Genomic DNA, 17358 nt, shown 5'->3' with positions numbered 1-17358 from the left:
AGGATTTAGCGTGCCTGCCCACCTGGTTTAGCAAGATTAAAGCTGGCCTGACATTTACCAAAAGAGCACCTCTTAGGAACCCAATAAAACCTTTAAGGGCTAAAAATGTCACATTATATTTGTTTCCTATACCAAGATCAACTCTGTCTCACTCTCAAGTTGTAATTTAAAGAGAGAATAATAACCCCAGCAAATAGCTTCTGCCAGCTTGCTCTGTGTGGCACTGTGCCGAACGCCGTATGTGCATTTTCTCATCTGATCTTTGCAAGTGCTCCATGAGAGTGCTATTGTGAATGCCTACTGCCAGACAAGGAAACTGAAGCTTGGATCTGCTAATGTTCTCAAAGCTACACAAGCGGTAAGTGGTGAAGCTCAGCTTTAAACCCAGAATCCTCAAAGGATTAATTTTCTCCGCTGTATAATTTTCTGCTGCATCACTTACATCCAAAGATATATATTTTTTTTAATTAGAAAGATTTTTAAAAATAGGAAATCATGAAACAGATGGCCAGCCTACACAGGGACCAGATCTACAGGTTCCAAATGATGGATCTTTTACTACTGATGGACCCATCTGCCCAGTTCCCCTGAAGAAGTTTAGCCAAAGCTGCATGGGAAGAGAGGGCAGGCATGCATGGCTGAAGGCCCAGACTCCCAGCTAAGCCCTGTCAGATCCTATACTAGAGACCGCCTCACCTACAATGCTCCTCCCTCTTCTTCTCCTTTCACTGGCCCCTATTTCTCTAGGGAAATAATGAATGTGTCTTGGGCTGGGTTCCTTAGACATCAAAGCCTGAGCCCAAGCTTCTAGGCCAGCACTTTATGGCAATCCCAGGGAAGACAGAGTCAGAAAAAGAAACAAGACAATGAAATCAAACATAAAATGGAGCAAGATCAGTCACACAAAACTTCTCATTTGGTCATACTGGACATCCCCAGAGAGGCTAGTAGAGACTTCAGCCTCCCAAAAGTTTCCATCCAAGGGAGCAGTGCTCTGACAGGGAAACTATCTGCCAGCTCCTGCCTGTTTCTTGTTCCCCACTGGGCCAAAGTTCATTCCATGGTAACCCAATATCCCCAATTCTTTCAGGGTGTACTGTCTGGCTCCCTCGGCAGCAGATGGGAAAGCCAGATCCCATACCCTACAGAGTGATGCCTCGTCTGAGTCCAAAAGCGGTGGGAGCAAGCCCAATGTGGACGTGGATGGTAGAATGGTACAGTCCACCAGAGCTGGTCACCAAGAAAACCCAGAGACAGGTGGGGCTAAGAGCATTTCAGGTGGTGCCTAAGAGTTAGCCAACAGAGGAAGGTTAAACCTCCCTAGGAACCAGTACTGGTATGCAATCCCACACAGACAGAAAATGGAAGAGATGATCTAATAAATCTTCTTGGAATGTGAGTTATTTGTGCTCATTGAGTTTCTGCAGGTTCTTCGAATTCTGACTGCCACAGGACATCATCCATTCATACATTCTTCATTCATTCAATAAGATTTCTGTAAGCATCTCCTATTGTTAGGCATGTTCTAGTGAAATTCTAGTGATAGAGGACCTTGCCTTGGAGAGAGAGACAGGCAAATAAACAGATAATCACAATACAGTGTAGTCAGGGTACCCCAGGAGAACCCAATAGGGCCATGAGCACATAGAGGAATGGCTCCTTCCCCAGTCTTGGGGTCAGTGAAAACTTAGGGAAGGTGATACCTGGGCAAGAGCTTAAAAGATGAACAGAAATTAGTTGGACAAAGAAAAAGGAGATTCCAAGCTGGCAGTATGGCTTCTGTAACAACAAAAGAGGACAATGCAATGTGGTTAATTAGAGGGTGCCATTTTACTTAGCCATGTTTAAATGGCTACATTACTATGCAAAAGCAGTCTGGTACCAAAAAGTATGTGCCAGAGACACCCTTGTCTCTTACCTCCATCCCCAGACCTCCCAGCTAGCCTCATTCTTGAACATGACTCATCACTGACCCCTATCCCTGGAGTATGTATGTATCAGAAATGCGGTAGGATCTGGAGTTAAGTGAGGAAAAGATGAGGCTAGGAAATGAGTTTTAAGTTCAGGGATGGCCCGAGATTCAGGGTTGATGTTAGCCATGGGGCAGGAGGCAAAGATGAGGGTGATGCAGAGCTAGAGTGTTTTGTACATAACTTAGAAACTTGTAGTGTAATAGTTTCTAGTATGTTCCCCCACTTAAAACAGCTATAATAAAATGTGGTATGTTCATACAAAGTCTAGGAGATGAATGAAGCATGTTGTGTTTTCTGAACTGCAAGCAGCTCCATTTGACTGAAGAAATGAGCCAGGAGAATAGTAAGACAAAAGGCTGGAAAGCTGAGGAAATCAGGTCAGACAGGGCCTTGTGGGCCATCCCAAGAAGACCGGGTTTTCACATAAAGGCCACGATGATCAATTAAACAATTTTAAACAAGGAAATGATATGATTCAATCATATTGTAGAAAGATCATTCTGGAACCAATGAGGAAGACAGACTGGAGGGTGGGAAGACCAGCTTGTAATCACAGTGATGAGGCATGGCAAGATGAGGGATAAAAAGGAAGATTTTTTTTATGAGCCATTTAAAATGAAAGACCAAGACATGGGAATAAAGTCTAGATGGAGCTCGCTTATGTTGAGGGAGTAGTGATGTGGTAGGTGGATGAAAAAGATTATTAGAAAACTGGACACATTTCTGGCCATTCACTGTCCTTCAGAAGGACTTCTTGGGGAGGAACGATTGAGGGGTGGTAGGGAGATGAGTTCAGTTTTAAACCCAGTGAGTTTGATAGGCCCGTGGGACAACCACACTGAGGTCTCAGGGCCTCTTAAATAGATCAAGAACTCAGAAGAAGAAAAATAAGTATTAATAACACGGACTGAAAGGTCATTGGGTAGCCATGGGTCTGGAGTAGGTCACCTAGAGAGAATGCACAATGGGAGGAGAAACAAGAAAGGTGGGAAGGTCACCATTCATGTGGAGGGCACCAGATACCAGCCACTCAGGAGATCACCGTCCATGCCTGCTCTTGTCTCCATCATGAAGGTCTGCACCAATCCAATCTTCTATTGCAAAATCAACCTGGTTGGCTTCGAACCCAGAGGAAGACCGTGTAAAAGAGATACTGGTGCTCGCTTCGACAATCAAACTCTTCAGGTGACACAGAGTTAGGGCAGCTCTCTGTGAGCTCAAGGACATTGGGAAAAGGAGAAGGGAAAGCATTAGACAGAACTGCAGGGAGTATGTATTTCTGAACTTTCAGGTCTCCAGCACTTGAAGAAGTGAAACCTTCCTCACCTTTCTGCAGCATGGGCTTCTTTGGGTGTGCCTAAGATGTTTTCACACTGACACCAATACTTGCACTACATACACATGTCACCCATTAGAAACAGTTCTCTAGTTTGGGTCAAGGCCAAGATGTACAAATCAAACTTGAACACCTTCCCCTAGAACTGGTTCTTACTTTAAAGAAAAAAAAAAAAATGTACAGATCTCTGGGTCTGCTTGACATATCATTTAAGCCAGAGACCCTCATCTCCAAGTAAATAAACATACATCCAACATATTTACAACTTCAGGTGCTTCACAGACACCTTAGCCAAAGTTTCCCCCATGAATCCCCTAGGGTTCCCTCGACTGTCTGTGGAAAGCTCCACCCTAGAACAATTTATCTAGCTTGTGTCACTCTCAAAACTGTTCAAAACAAAACCAAATCATACCAGAAGAGCACAGCAGAAGGAAGCCAAGCACTGTGGCTTCCACTGACCCTGAACTGATAATTCCTTATTTCCGTTTTCAGTAATGCAGAGGATATCTCCTTCCCTTTTCTACGAATCCTTCCCCTCCTGCTCTCCCAACAAAACAGACCATAGACATATAAAACCAAAACAACCCAGCCCAACACTAAAACTCAGGCCTCTCTAGGAGCCACTCCACCAGGGTCTCAGGCTGACTGTGACATTATCCTCAGGCAGTGGGCCTCTTACAAACAAGAAGCATCCCTAGTTCATGACTGTTGACGGAGGCAGGGGCACAAGGATGTCTCCAACTGCTGGGGACAATGGCCAGGAATGCAGCCACGCTGGGTGGGCTTGGCACAGAGCAAGAGTTGAGTAACTCTCTGTTGACTGAGGGCTGACTCTGCTTTCCTAGAGCAGGGTCTTGGGTTTCGATGGGTGACAGACACTGTCAACACCCCTTTTTTGAAGTCTGTAAATTTAGAGAGCAGATAAGTTAGGAAGTGTTACAACTTCTAGGATAAAATAATCCTCATTATAAAAATGCAACCAACTCAAACCCTTTCAACGGTGACAACTCACCCACCTCCACACTCCTGGTGAATTTCCCTTTTTTGCATCTCTTTTTCTAACATATATATTTTATTATAAAAGGAATACACTTTCACTAAAGAAAACTTGGGAAATATTTTTTAAAAAGGATAACCACCGCTGAAGCTCTGAAATGATGTGATTTATAAAAATTCCCTTTGTGTGTACCTTTTTCAGCTTCCCAGGGACACTTCATTGTTTCAGGGTGAGGCGTTCCTTTGGGGGGGGGTGCTGTCACCACAGACAAATGGGACAGGATCCTTTGACCTTGTGACTCTCTGGGCTCTCACCTCATGGCCAAGAATTATTTATTCTATTGTTTTTTTCCAAGTTGATGGAAATTTCCCACTGCGTATACCCATTCTCTTTACTTCCTCAACCTGAAAGACCAGAAAGAAAAATGTAATCCCTCGAAGCTCTTTCCTATTATTTTTTCTGCTTCAGTTCTCACACCACCTACCTCCATCTGGAGAAGTTTTCTCAAAGATTCTAGGAGGGATCTAGAAACCAACCACACCACTATGTGTATTTGGTCCTGCCGCCACTAACAGTTATACTTCTTCGCTGACGCTAACTCTTACAAAACAGAAAAGCCACACAAGTTCAGAGCATGTAAACCATAAATGCAAACACAGCAGATATGCTAATTAGAGACTCCAGAGAAAGCCTTCAGAATTTGATTCTCCCTGCCTCTGGGTTCTTACTCAGCTCTGAGAGGGAGACTTTTGAAAAAGCAGATCCAGAATCATATTATAATATGCTGAGGGAAATCAAGGGTCTTGGATGCATTTTCCAACCCAGTGTAAAACTGGAATTTAAAACAGTAAGGGAGGGTCAGTAAGTGTAGTAGAGAAAAGCAAGAGCCCTCTTACGTGGCTCGCAGTGGCAAAGAGCACACATGAGTATACACACATTAGTGTACACAATCCTGAAAAACGGTCATTGCCAGGATATCCATTTTTTCCTGTGTTTCAGCTTTCGGGTCTCTGAATGCTTGGGTAGCTGTGAGTCAGATACCAACCGCCACATCCATGGGCCAGACTTGATTTCTGGGGGCAGTGTTTCAATTACAGAAAAAGCATACACAGCTGACATGTGTGTGCAGAATTTATTGCAGTGTCTTCTTAACCTCTTTTACTTTTAATAAGAACAACAGCAAAAAAAAGTATGGATTAAATTGAAATGTGGTTTTCCGTTCCGGGGAAATGCAAAGGGCTTTAAAAATGTGTGAGCTGTCACCACTCCTCACTTCCAACACGTCGGCACCAACAGTGAGAATTTTACAGCGATAAAGCAATGAACAGCTTCATCACACGGATACAGCTACACTACTGTGCCCTCAAACCTCTGAGATGGGCATTTTTACTACCAAGTCCCATCTCCAGATACAAAACTGAGATTCAGGCCATAAGTCACTTGCCCAAGGGCACAAGGGGAGGAAGAGGTCAAGTTGTATCTGACCATTGTCTATGGACTCTGAAGTCCAAGCATGACAGAGCTCGGGAGATAAACTCTCCAAAGGAAAAGGCCAGCATAGTTCATTTCACACTTGAAAAGGAAAAAAAAAAGAACAATCTGGAAAAGGGGAGCTGGCTTGACTTTTCCACTAGAGCTGGAATGTTCTCAGGTTCAGCCACACGGCCCCATCTCTTCTTAGGTCGGCTTTAATAACCCTCTGTGGCTTTAGCTGTATGTACAATCAGGGACCCCCACACAGATGTCTCCAGGGCTGACTTCTTCCCTGATTCTCATGCCCACGGAGGGCCTTCACTTCCATGTTTAACAGGCCTCTCAAAAGCCACATATCCATGACAGAATAGCTACTTTCCCTCCAAAGCTGTGCTGCAAGAAGCCTTCCCATACAGCATGATGGCGGCTCCATCTTGCCGTGGCCCTGGACAAAAGTATCAAGTCATCCTGGCCCACCCCCTCCTTTTACGTGATTTCTCTCATGTTCATTTTACAAAAAGACAGTGTACAAACAGATTTCTCCCGTGCTTCTTTAAAACAGCAAGCTCCACTAATACACGTAATAAGACATCATTTGCTACGACCTGTTGGGAGCATGTCTCCCACAGCCATTAGGTGAGCTGTAGCCACCGCAGCACTGTCTACCAATGTACAGTGATGTTCACCTACTACTTTAAATGGGCTACTTGTAAAACACTTGAGTAACACTTCCTATCACCCTGACATTGATTTCAAAAGTGCCTTACAGCTAACAAGTTCATCTAATCCTCCAAAGAACTCTCTGAAGTAAGCACCGCCATTATCTCCTTTCCACAGATAAGGAAACTAAGACACGGGGAAGTTCAACAGCTTGCCTGAGACCACACAGCTCCAGTCAGGACAGTCTGGCTCTCGAGTCTATCAGGCTTCATGCATGAAACACACTTTTCCCCCTGAAGGTACAGAAATGAACTTGTTTTTTACTTTGCTTTCTTAGGGCTGGGACCCACCTCCGCCAAGTTCCTGGCCAAGATGGACTGCACATTGTCTGTCCTCTTCACTGGAAACTGGTAACCAAATGACAAGGGACCAAAGTCCCTTGTCCCCTGGGCACTGTGCTGTGACTAGCCAGGTCACCCAGCGGAGTCTAAAATGTGACAGCAAATGACTCTGTCTCCTTGGAACCACCTCCCCAAGGCCTGCTCAGGGATCCGGAACTGAACACAGTTGGCTCTGGCCAGCAGCACAGCAGCACAGCACGAGGGCTCCCAGGCCCCTGAGTGTGATGGGTGGCGCAGCTGGCGGGGGGTGGGGGGGGGGGGAACGGCTGCTGCTGTGGAGAATACGGGGCCAATGAGGCTGCTGGGGAGTGCCTGGGATGTGTTGAATTTACTCAGATAGATCCTCCCAACACATACACACACCCCTTTTAGATGTGACTGTAATACCAAAAATGTTAAGGAGAAAGAAAAAGGTAGAAGAAGAGAAGCAAGTGCGCTTCCACAGCCCTGCTGACCATGTGAACTGACAGCACAAACAAGGACAGTTGTCCTTCTAGCAGGATCTCTGTGGGTGTGCCCAGAGTGCACAGACGGCCCCCGTTAACCCTTTAGAGCATTTTTCCTTTGGTTTCCAGATACAGCAGGGTCAAAGGGCACAGCTTCTAGAACTAAGAGGCTGAGGTAAGGTCAAAGCCCTCTCTTCATGACAACTCGGACAGGTTACTGAACCCCCAGTACTAATTTCTGACCTCACAGAGTGGAGGTGGAAATTAAGTGAGATCATGTGGAGTAAAATGGTAGCAGAAGACCTGGGTCACAGCAAAACTCGATGAATGGTGGCTACTGACGGAGATTTTGATAATTTCACTAATAAAAGTTGTTCATACCCTTCAACTGTTTAGAGTCTTAAGTAAAGGGAAATGGAGGGACAAGGAAGGACGTAGAAAAAAATTAATACTTTATGTGTGGCCAAGGGTGGGAAAATATACAAATAAAACTGTATTTCTGACAGCTCTGGTTCACACATTTAAATAACGGACAAATGAAAAAGCTCACCGGCTACGGCTCACCCCAGCCTTATCCACTTAACTCTGGTATTACAATCTTTCTCCTTTAAAAACTCAAGTCAAGAAAGACAAATATATTCAGTTTCTAAAACAAACAGAGGAATAAAATCTGTTTTCATTTAAAGCATCTCACTTTTTTTTTTTTTTTTTTTTAAGCAATTAGCTCACTTCAAAGGGCAACCAATGGAGTGATTTTTATCAAGCTGGCAAGGGGCTGGTGTCTCACTTCAAAGTTCAGGCAGATTGAAAGCTGCTGATAGTCCTACTACACCGGCTGGTATTTGGCAGAGAAAGTGCTGAGAATGCCGGTTCGTTCAGATGGTGAATGTGCGCAGACCGCAGCACGACAGCGGCACCTCTTTCAGGGAGAGCCAGGATTCAGCCTGAAAGAGAAGGGTGTAATTACCCCACCCCCAAATTAAAATTAACGAGGGTCTTTGGGGTTCCAGCCGCAAGAGCCTCCACAGGACATAAGAATAGACGGAGGAAGTCCTAATTAGATGGACAGAGCCCCGAGTGCTTCGTGACCCCAGCCCTATGAATATCTGTAAAGCAACTTAAGTGGGACACCACCAAATGTCCAGGGAGGTGGGACCAGCGCACACAGACGTGCCAGGGGATTCCTGCGTGACTTGAAACAAGCTGCTTGACCTTCCCAGGTCATTCTGCAAGCAGAGTGAGAGACCAACCGCCTGCCAGTCTGACAGAGTTTATGACAGGATGAGATTTTATTTATAAAGAGGGTTGACATCCTTAGCTCCATAGTGCTCTCCTATTAATAAAACGAATATGGTAAGAGCTCAAAGTAGAGGCCAGATTACCCATCTGCTCACAAATCACCAAATGGCTTCATTTTTCAGGATGTGATACGAGCCATTAGAATATTAGAATTAGACTATCACAAGGCAGTCAAGAAAGGAAGACTTTAAGAAGTGGTCTACTTGACTCCTTCACTCCAGACACAGAAGTCTAGCCACAGACCTCAACAAGCTTGTGCAGACCATCAGAGCCGCAGCTCACAGGAGCCCGTTCCCTAACACCCACTGTGCCTACCTAAACCCTATTTCTACCTCCAGGCCAGCATGGTTGCTCCTCTATGAGCCTTCCCACCCCAGCATAACCTCAGAAAGACTCCCTGTCTCTGAATTCACAGCTGAGGTGTCCCCTTTGATTATACTATTGATCTCACTGTTATCTGACTACTACTAATTCTGTATGAACATTATGCCCTTTCTCCCTAAGATTAGAGGCTGTGTCAAAAGAATAAGCATTATACTTCTTTGAATTCCTCACAACTTCCCCAGCGCCTTGTACCCAGAAGATGCCCAGTGCCATTCCCATGAAACTGCCTTCCAGAGATTTTACTGGCTGATTAGCAATCTGCAAAGTAGCTTCACACTCATTATGAAAACACTGCACAAATAACATTAACCTTCTCTTAGCTGTCAGTGAAGCCACCTCAGAGCACAGGTCAGGGTTAGTCGGAAGCCAGCTGGAATGGTGGAGGTGTACACAATGAACAAAAAATTCAAGAGACTGGGTTTTCAGTCCTGCCCTTCTATTATCTGTCTGTGGATTTGGGGCCAACTGTTTCTCATTAATTGCATTTCAGAAAACCAGCTATAGCACAAGAACCCTACCTCTTGAAACTGCTAGAAATGTTAAAAAATATATATGACACATTTAACATTTATTCAACATAAACACATAGAGAGGATACTATTTGTGTAGTGTTTAATGTGTATTTTTCTTAAATACCACATTGCCAGATAAATGCTATCCAGTGGGGAAAAGTATCACTTTCTAATGAACATGTTCAGCATTTTTAGATCCCTCCTGGCTAGTTTAAGTGTCCCTTCCCTCACTGACTCTCACTCAGGCCTAGAGTTTTGTCTGCTAATCTTTTGCAACTTCAGACCAAGCTTCCTGCAGACCTGAGATCGAGGGAGCTACAGGGTTTCCTCGTAGAGCTGACCAAGGGAAGGCCAAGGCTAAAGGAGGAAGTGAAACAGCTGGCTTTCCAAAATTACCTGGAGAGGGAAAGAGACCAGCAGAGATGGCCTCAGGCCTCCTGGCGAGAGGTTATGACTCCAAACTTTCTCATCCACCTCTGGAGGTATGCAGAATCCACAGGAATTCTGCTGTTATAGAAAGCACACCTTGTAGGTATGGTTTGTCAAATCTGTTAGGAAAAGGATCTCTTCACATATTATCCACACTTCATTTTATAGTCTGGACCCACCATGACCTCTCTTATTTTATATGAGGTTCATATGCATATAATTTCTAGTACAGTCTATACACACCCCCAATGGACTGTTATACTCTCATACCATCTTGAAACAAATACTGTAACCTGCTGGCCAGCACTCAGAATGCTGACTCCGAAAGTATTTCATGTATTCACATGGTGTGGGCAGGCATATCGCTGATTATCAGAACCCTGGCAGAGTTAACGCTTTTTCCAACATCCAGAATTGAGAAAAATAGAATAAGGAGAAAACTAACCCCTGCTGTGTTTTATTTCTTGTGTCATGTTGTACATGCCAACATATTTTCTCCTTCACGTCCACTCTTGGAATGCTCTCTCATTACAGGAGCGGTGAGTCACCATTAAAGGAATTGCTGCGACCTGCCCTGCCCGTCAGTATAAGCTAAACTGTGGACATCTTGAGTTCTCAGGGGGGTATTTATCTTGGGAGAGTTGATCACACTTTGCATGATCATATGGTACAGATGTTTATTCATGAACATGACCTCAAGTGAAGTAAGAAATGTCTTGGTCTGACTATTTAAAAATTCAGCCAAATGTCCACCCAATGGGCAAACCCCAGTTCCAGAATTAAAGCTGTGATGGATCAGAACTGATGTATGCTGACAGACTTGAGTGAGAGGTCTCGAGCCAGACAAAAGGGTGTGTGCTCACTGATGGGGGTGGGGGCAGATAATCGGGGCAGAATTACAAAGGGAGGGATAAAGTAGCACTTATGTGCGTCTTCTGTGAATCCAAACTTCTTTCGTTTCCTCGGGGTGAGAATTGCATCTGCAGTGTAATATAAACCTAGAGAATCAGTCACTCTCAGAGACCCCACTGCCACTGCCAGCCTTCAGCAAATCCACCAGATGGAGAATGCCGGGACCTTCCAGACTTTTCGTCCTTCCATTAGGCCCTTCTATTCAGGCCTTTCCCTCAACCACATCTTAATTTCTCCTTTTAGCTCCATGGTTTTTGAAGTGTAGACTTTGGACTGGCAGCATCAGCATCACTGGAGCTCTTGTCAGGAATGCTAATTCCCAGGTGCCGCCCCAGACCTACTGACTTAGAGCATTTAGGAGTGGGACCCACAAATCTGTGTTCTCTCAAGGGCTCCGGGTAATTCTGAGGCACACTGAAGTTTGAGAACCGCTGCTGTAGGTGACATGAAAATGAGAGAGCATGTGCATGTTAGGAGAGGACTTTAAAAAAAAAGGGGAACAATTTTCCAGCAATGGAACCTCAAGTCATGTGACAGATAGTGAGGGAGATTTGAGGCTGCTGAATTCATTTGGGCCCTCATCATTTCTCACTTTTAATCTCATCTAGTTTGGTCTTCTCCCCACATTGCCACTAGAGACATCTGCTTTGCCTGAAAAATCTGACCAGGTCAAACCCCAACTTAAAAACGCGTCAGTGGCTGCTCCTTGCCCATAAGACAAAGTTCTAAACACCTGCACACAACCCGGGGCCCTTCATCATCCGGATCTGGGCCACCTCCCTGGTCCTGTATCCTTCTGCACTTTCCCTCCTACTCAGCCATACCTCACTGCCTGCAGGAGGCTCGTACTTCCCCATCCCGCTGACATGGAGTTTGGCTATGACTTACCTTAGCCAAGAGCATAAGAATTGAAGTGATGTCTGTGACTTCTGAGCAGATACTAAGTGCCATATTTTTGTTTTACCATGTTCTTTTTTTTCCCGTTCCCCTACATGAGATCAGTATTATCCCAGAAAGAGGCTGTTTCTTAAGCCTCTGAAGGGTCTCAGAATGAAAACAGATAAGGAACAGAACCATAACTGACCTACCCTGGACACCCAAGATAAGTGAGAAATAAACCTTGTAAGCCATTGAAATTTGGGGGTTATTTGTTATTTTGCCTACGCTGACCATTATGGCACATCTGATCCCCCAGACCCCTCTGTCTGGAATGTCTTTCGCCTCTGCTCTACCTTTCCTTCCAATCCCACCTCAGTCCTATCTGCATAGGAGACTGGCTCATCCCTCTACACTCAGTTCAGGTGTTATTTCCTCAATCAAGTCTTTTCTCGTTCCTAGGTATAACTGATCGACTCCTGTAGGATCCCATTTGGATGCTACAGATCTGTAACTGTGTCCTTGGAACTTTGCTGGGAACTTCCTATTCATTAGCACCATCCCTAGAACAACAACTTCTCTTAAAAAAAAAAGAAAGAAAGAAAGAAAGAAAGAAAATTAAACCCTCATTTGACAGAGTGGGAGACTTTGGCTCAGAAAAGCAAGGCAGCTTGTCCAGGTTTCCCAGCCATCAGCCACAGAAACAGTTTTCACCAAGTGTGGGGCTGGCTCTGAGCTCAGCAATCTTTCCCATGACCCACACATCTCCCTCCCTCCTCCATCACCAAGCTTTCTGACCCTCCCATTTCCATTCTGGTGGAGAGAGTAAAAGTCTTCTTATCAATAAGTTAAAAGTTTGTGGAATTAATTTGACACTTGAAAGACTTGCATCTGGAAGTGGGCTTCTTACCCCCTGAGAGGATAATCACTTTCTCTAAGTGGATGGATTTATTTAAAGGTTCCTGGCAAAAGCACTGGGGCGCCTGGAGAACTGTAGCCCTCCGCCTGTACCTTTCCCAGGTAGTGTGGCGGTGAGCTAAGACAGGCAGATTCTCACTGACGATGCCCTCAGGACCTTTTGGGTCTGTCACAGGGTAGGATGTGAAGGAGCAGAAGGTTCAGAATTCCAAGTAAATCAGCTACATATTGATATTTTCGGTAAGTGAACAAGGGAAAGAAAACAAGGACAGAAAAGCGACACAGTGGCAAAGAACTAAACCAGACCACCCAGGTCAGACACAGCAATAACCGCCGAAAGTAAGAACGGCAATTTTAGGTTTCTGTGAGCTGCTGGCATTTTGTTGTGAGGTTGGGCTTTTTATTTGTTTTTCTCTTCCTTTCCCTCTCTTTCAACTTGTCCAAGGGAGGACTGTAAAGTATAAGAACCTGCATGTCCTTCCCCTTAAGCCATACCAGTCAAAGATGAGCATTCAACAACAAAAAAAAAACAAGATATTCTTCTCACATGACATTCATAACAATTTCTTCAAGGTTTACAAAGCTTTTCTAAGTTACTAATTGGAATCCATTTATCTCTTTCACCAGTCCAATGGAGTTTTTTTTTTTTTTAATTCCTCAAAGGATGTATTACCTTTAAACAATAGGATCAGTAACATTAATAATAGCATTTTTCCCCCTTTGAGTTTAGAAAGCTGTTCAGAGCTGCAAATGGTCACTGGGCCAGGCAGGACACATCTGATTTACTCTTTAAAAGACCATCCACTCCGTACAGCCTTATGCTTGGTGTTGTGGGGGCATTGGTTTATTTAATCCTGGAAAGGACGCTATGGAGCAGGTCCTTGGAGCAGGAGCAATTATTTATGGCCACCTTACAGATGAGGGCAGTGAGGCACAGAGGGCACAAATGACCTGCCTGAGAGAAAGGGTGTCTCTCCCCTTCAGAGGCCAAGTAGCTGCACGAGACAGTTAATGATTTACCCACAGCCCTCAGGGAGCTCCTTCCAATAGGGGCAACACATGCACTTAACACATTCTCATTCTCTCTCTGTCTCTATCTCTCTCATCTTCAACTCTTCTTCACCCAGTAAGAGGCGGGTGTCCAGCAAATTGCTTGGCAACGTGCGGAGGAAACTCCATCCAAAGCCAGGGTCTGCCGGGTCCAGGCCGCCTCTGGGCGCTGTCCAGCGGGCAGCGCGCCTGAGAGGCCAGGCAAGGGTCCCGTCTCCGGACACCCCGGAGGTGGAGTGGAACGCCAAGACCCAGTTTCACTCGGGGCGGAGCGAGGTGGCGGGGGAAGCACCGTCCCCAGGGACACCTGTTGTCGCCTCCCTATACGGGCCAACAAAGATGTCGCGGGGACTCACATCTCGGGGAAGACACCCGTCGGCAAATAGTGTCCACGTAGGGTGAGGGAGTCGCAGGTGTCTTCCCGACCCCCCTCCACCTCGCCCCCCCTTGGGCGGGCTCACCTCACCCCCTCCCACCCCCGGACGCCTGCGGCTGGTGGAAATGTCGCCCCTGCCCCGGGCTCCGACCGAGGCACGCGCGGAGGTTCAGGGGCCCGCTAAGCGAGGGGCAGCACCCGCGGCGCTAGGACCTCGCGGGCGGCCCGCCCCCACCCCCACCCCTCGCCCGCTCCACCTGCGGAGCCCCACCGGCGGGGCATGCTCGCCCTCCACCGCGGGACGCGGGCGCTGTTACCTGCGACACCGGCTGCAGGGTCCCGAGCGTCGGCCGGAACGCCGCCGCGGCAGAGCCGGCTGCGCTGGCGCGGGGATCCTCGACTGGCCCTGCTGCTCCGCTGCCCTCCCTCGCGGCCGCAGCGCCGCCGCCTGCTCCCGACTCTCCTGGCTCGCTCCGCGCCCGCGGGCTCCTGGCGCCGCTCCCGCCGCTCCTGATTGGCCGCAGCGCGCGCCCGAGACGCGCGCTGATTGGGTGGCCGGGAGCCGGGGCGGTGGGACGGGCGGGGCGCCGCCTGGACCTGCTCCCGGTGTCCCCGGCGCCGCTGCTTCTCGTCCCCGCTGCACCTCCGGGCGGAGATCCAGACACGAAACCGGGATCTTGCCCCTCTGCGCTCGGTTGTGGAGAAACGGGATGAAGTGGAAAGTAGGACGAGAAGCATGGGGTGGCGAGGAGTGGGGATCGCCTTGCAGTCTCTCCCACTCCTCATACCAAGGCTGGACCGGGGGGATCCTTGCTTCTGCGGCCTCACTCCTGCAAAAACCTACAGGGTTTTGATTTCCTGTTTTTATGAGCAGGACGGTGGGTTGTAAACAGCGGTTGCCAAATTGTGTTTTTGAACTTGGCTTGGACTTGACGCACTATCTATCTCTATGTGGTCCAACCAGAGTTCGCAAAAGGGAAGCGACGTGTGTGAGGTCCGACACGTTTACAAATTAGTAAGAACGAGGAAGATGGTGAGATAGATCTTCACTTACAAGGACCTCAGTACCTAGATAGGGAGCTAAGGCTGAATAATAATGGTAATAGTAACAATAATAATAACCCTGACGTCTCTATGGCACACATTGTTTGCCAGGCACTTTTCTAAGTGCTTTGGATATAGTAATACAGAAGTACAGAAAACAGCTGGCCTCAGGATGTCCACATGTCCTGTGAAACGTGTGGCCAAGTGACATCAGTTGGCAGTGTGAGAGATTCTCATCTGGAAGACACACCAGCAGTCACCACGTTGCAGTTAAGGGGCACAAGTTAGAAGGGAGAGAGAGCGTAGGGAATTAAAATTGTTCCTGTCTTCCATATCTTCTCCCACAGTTCTTTAGCCCTCCCAACATTTTGTCTCACCTGAGCTGGGCCTTTCTAAAGAATAAGAACAACCACTATAAATTCAGGATGCTGCCAAAACTTTGTTTTATCACTCATAAAAGGAGCCCCATTTTAGCAACCAAGTAACAGTGAGTAGAAAAAAGTAGCACCGTTTCTATTTTAGCACCTTTAACTTTAGTTGCAGAAATACCTTGAAAGCAAATATGTAGCCATCTTCCTACAAGTATTTCCTCTCTATATATTCTCCTATGTAGATAGAACTCTAGAAGGAGAAGTTTGGGTTGGTAGAGAAAGGTTGGAGTGAAAACCAGCTTGACCTACTCTGAACAGCTTAATTTGTACCCTAGTTGAGCCTAACGTCATTTACTTTGAAAAGCCCAGGACCCTACAAGGAATTAGCTCCGTTTTCCAAGTTATATCAAGGGACGAGTGATCCGTTGACTCTATATTGAAAAGATGGACTGGGCTGGGTGGAGCCTCACCTGATAAGAACACCAGAGCAAAACCGACTGTGTAAAGAAGGTTCTTATACCAGTATCCCTGTCCAAGCTTCAAACGCAGGTGGAGACATCTGCCCATCATTCCAGTTGCTCACTTTCCAAAGCTGTGGCTTTTGCCATAGCATAAGTTCCATTTGGATTGGTCACACTATCACTCCGAAGAAGAAAGGCTATTTAAGGTAGAGAACTAGGTTGACCCAAGATAATTTCTTAAATCGATAGCCCTGGTTGCATTGCACTAAACTCGACCTTCTGAAGGATGAGAAGAGAAAGAAGAATCTGGATTCCACTATGGCCACCCTGGAACCTTCTTGTGGGCAGGAACTGCTTATGAATCTGTCTGTCCCCTATCTCATCTCGCAAAACACTTTGCTCGGCTGTGCCTCCTGCATTGCATTTCTTCTATTTAGCACTCAAGACTCAATGAAAATGTCCTGGTAGTGATCCCCTTGTCCCTGTTATATTCTTATTCCAGTACGAAGCAACAATATTCTAGTGATCCATTTACATGACCATCCCTCCAACTAATTATCACTAATGCCTGGCCTAGTACAAGGAACTCAGTACTAAGTATTCAATAAACTTGAACTGTCTGAATGAAATTACTTATAGGTAATAGAGAGGCATTAAGGAGACTGGAACCATACCCCAGTGCTGTTCAACAAGGCATCCTGTAGTTCCAGTCTTCCTGGATGTTTGATATGAGCCAAAGTGATCCTCTGCCCAGTCTAATAGTGACTAGGTAGTTTCTGTATGTTAGGCACTGTCAGCTACAGAGAAGAATGAGGTCTGAAATATACACAAGATGAAATGACACAGCTGATTTAGAAAATCAGCTTTGGTGTTTCCTCAAAGAGTTAAACACAGAGTTACCACAAGACCCAGTAATTCTACTCCTTGGTACATACTCAAGGGAATTTAAAACATATGCCCCGATAGAAACTTGAACATGAATATTCTTAGCAACATTATTTATAACAGCTATGAAATTGAAACAACACAAATTCCACTAACTGATGAATAGGTAAACAAAATGTGATACATCCATACAATGGAATATTATTCAGCCATAAAAAGGAATGAAGACTGATACATGTTACAAAATGGATGAACCTGGGAAACATTATGCTTAGTGAGAGAAGCCAGACACAAAGGACCACATACTGAATGTTTCTATTTAGATGAAACATCCAGAGTAAGCAAATCTGTAGAGACTGAAAGCAGATCTGTGGTTGCCAAGAAGTCAGGGGAAGGAGAAATGGAGAACAACTGCTGAGTGGATATGGGGTTTCCTTTTGGGTTGATGAAAATGTTCTGAATTTAAATAGTGGTTATGAGTGCACAACTTTGTGAATATACTAAAAACCACTGAGTTGTAAAAAGCAAAATGAAACATATGTGCAGCGGGCATTC

The 17358-nt window shown here is 45.9% G+C and overlaps 1 protein-coding gene across 2 annotated transcripts in view; it reads right to left on the bottom strand.

Moving 5' to 3' along the window:
- Positions 1–14514, bottom strand: part of STON2 (stonin 2) — a 156010-nt gene extending 141496 nt beyond the window's left edge. For both annotated transcript variants that reach the window (XM_059182622.1, XM_059182623.1), the window contains exon 1: positions 14360–14514. The gene's annotated coding sequence lies outside the window, so the exon portion shown is untranslated. The remainder of the gene's footprint in view (positions 1–14359) is intronic.
- Between the last annotated feature and the right edge of the window lie 2844 nt (positions 14515–17358).

The sequence above is a fragment of the Mustela lutreola genome, chromosome 7 (assembly GCF_030435805.1).
Source record: "Mustela lutreola isolate mMusLut2 chromosome 7, mMusLut2.pri, whole genome shotgun sequence".
NCBI lineage: Eukaryota > Metazoa > Chordata > Mammalia > Carnivora > Mustelidae > Mustela > Mustela lutreola.
Note: the sequence above shows the minus strand (reverse complement) of the source record. Positions and strands in the feature narration are given on the sequence as shown.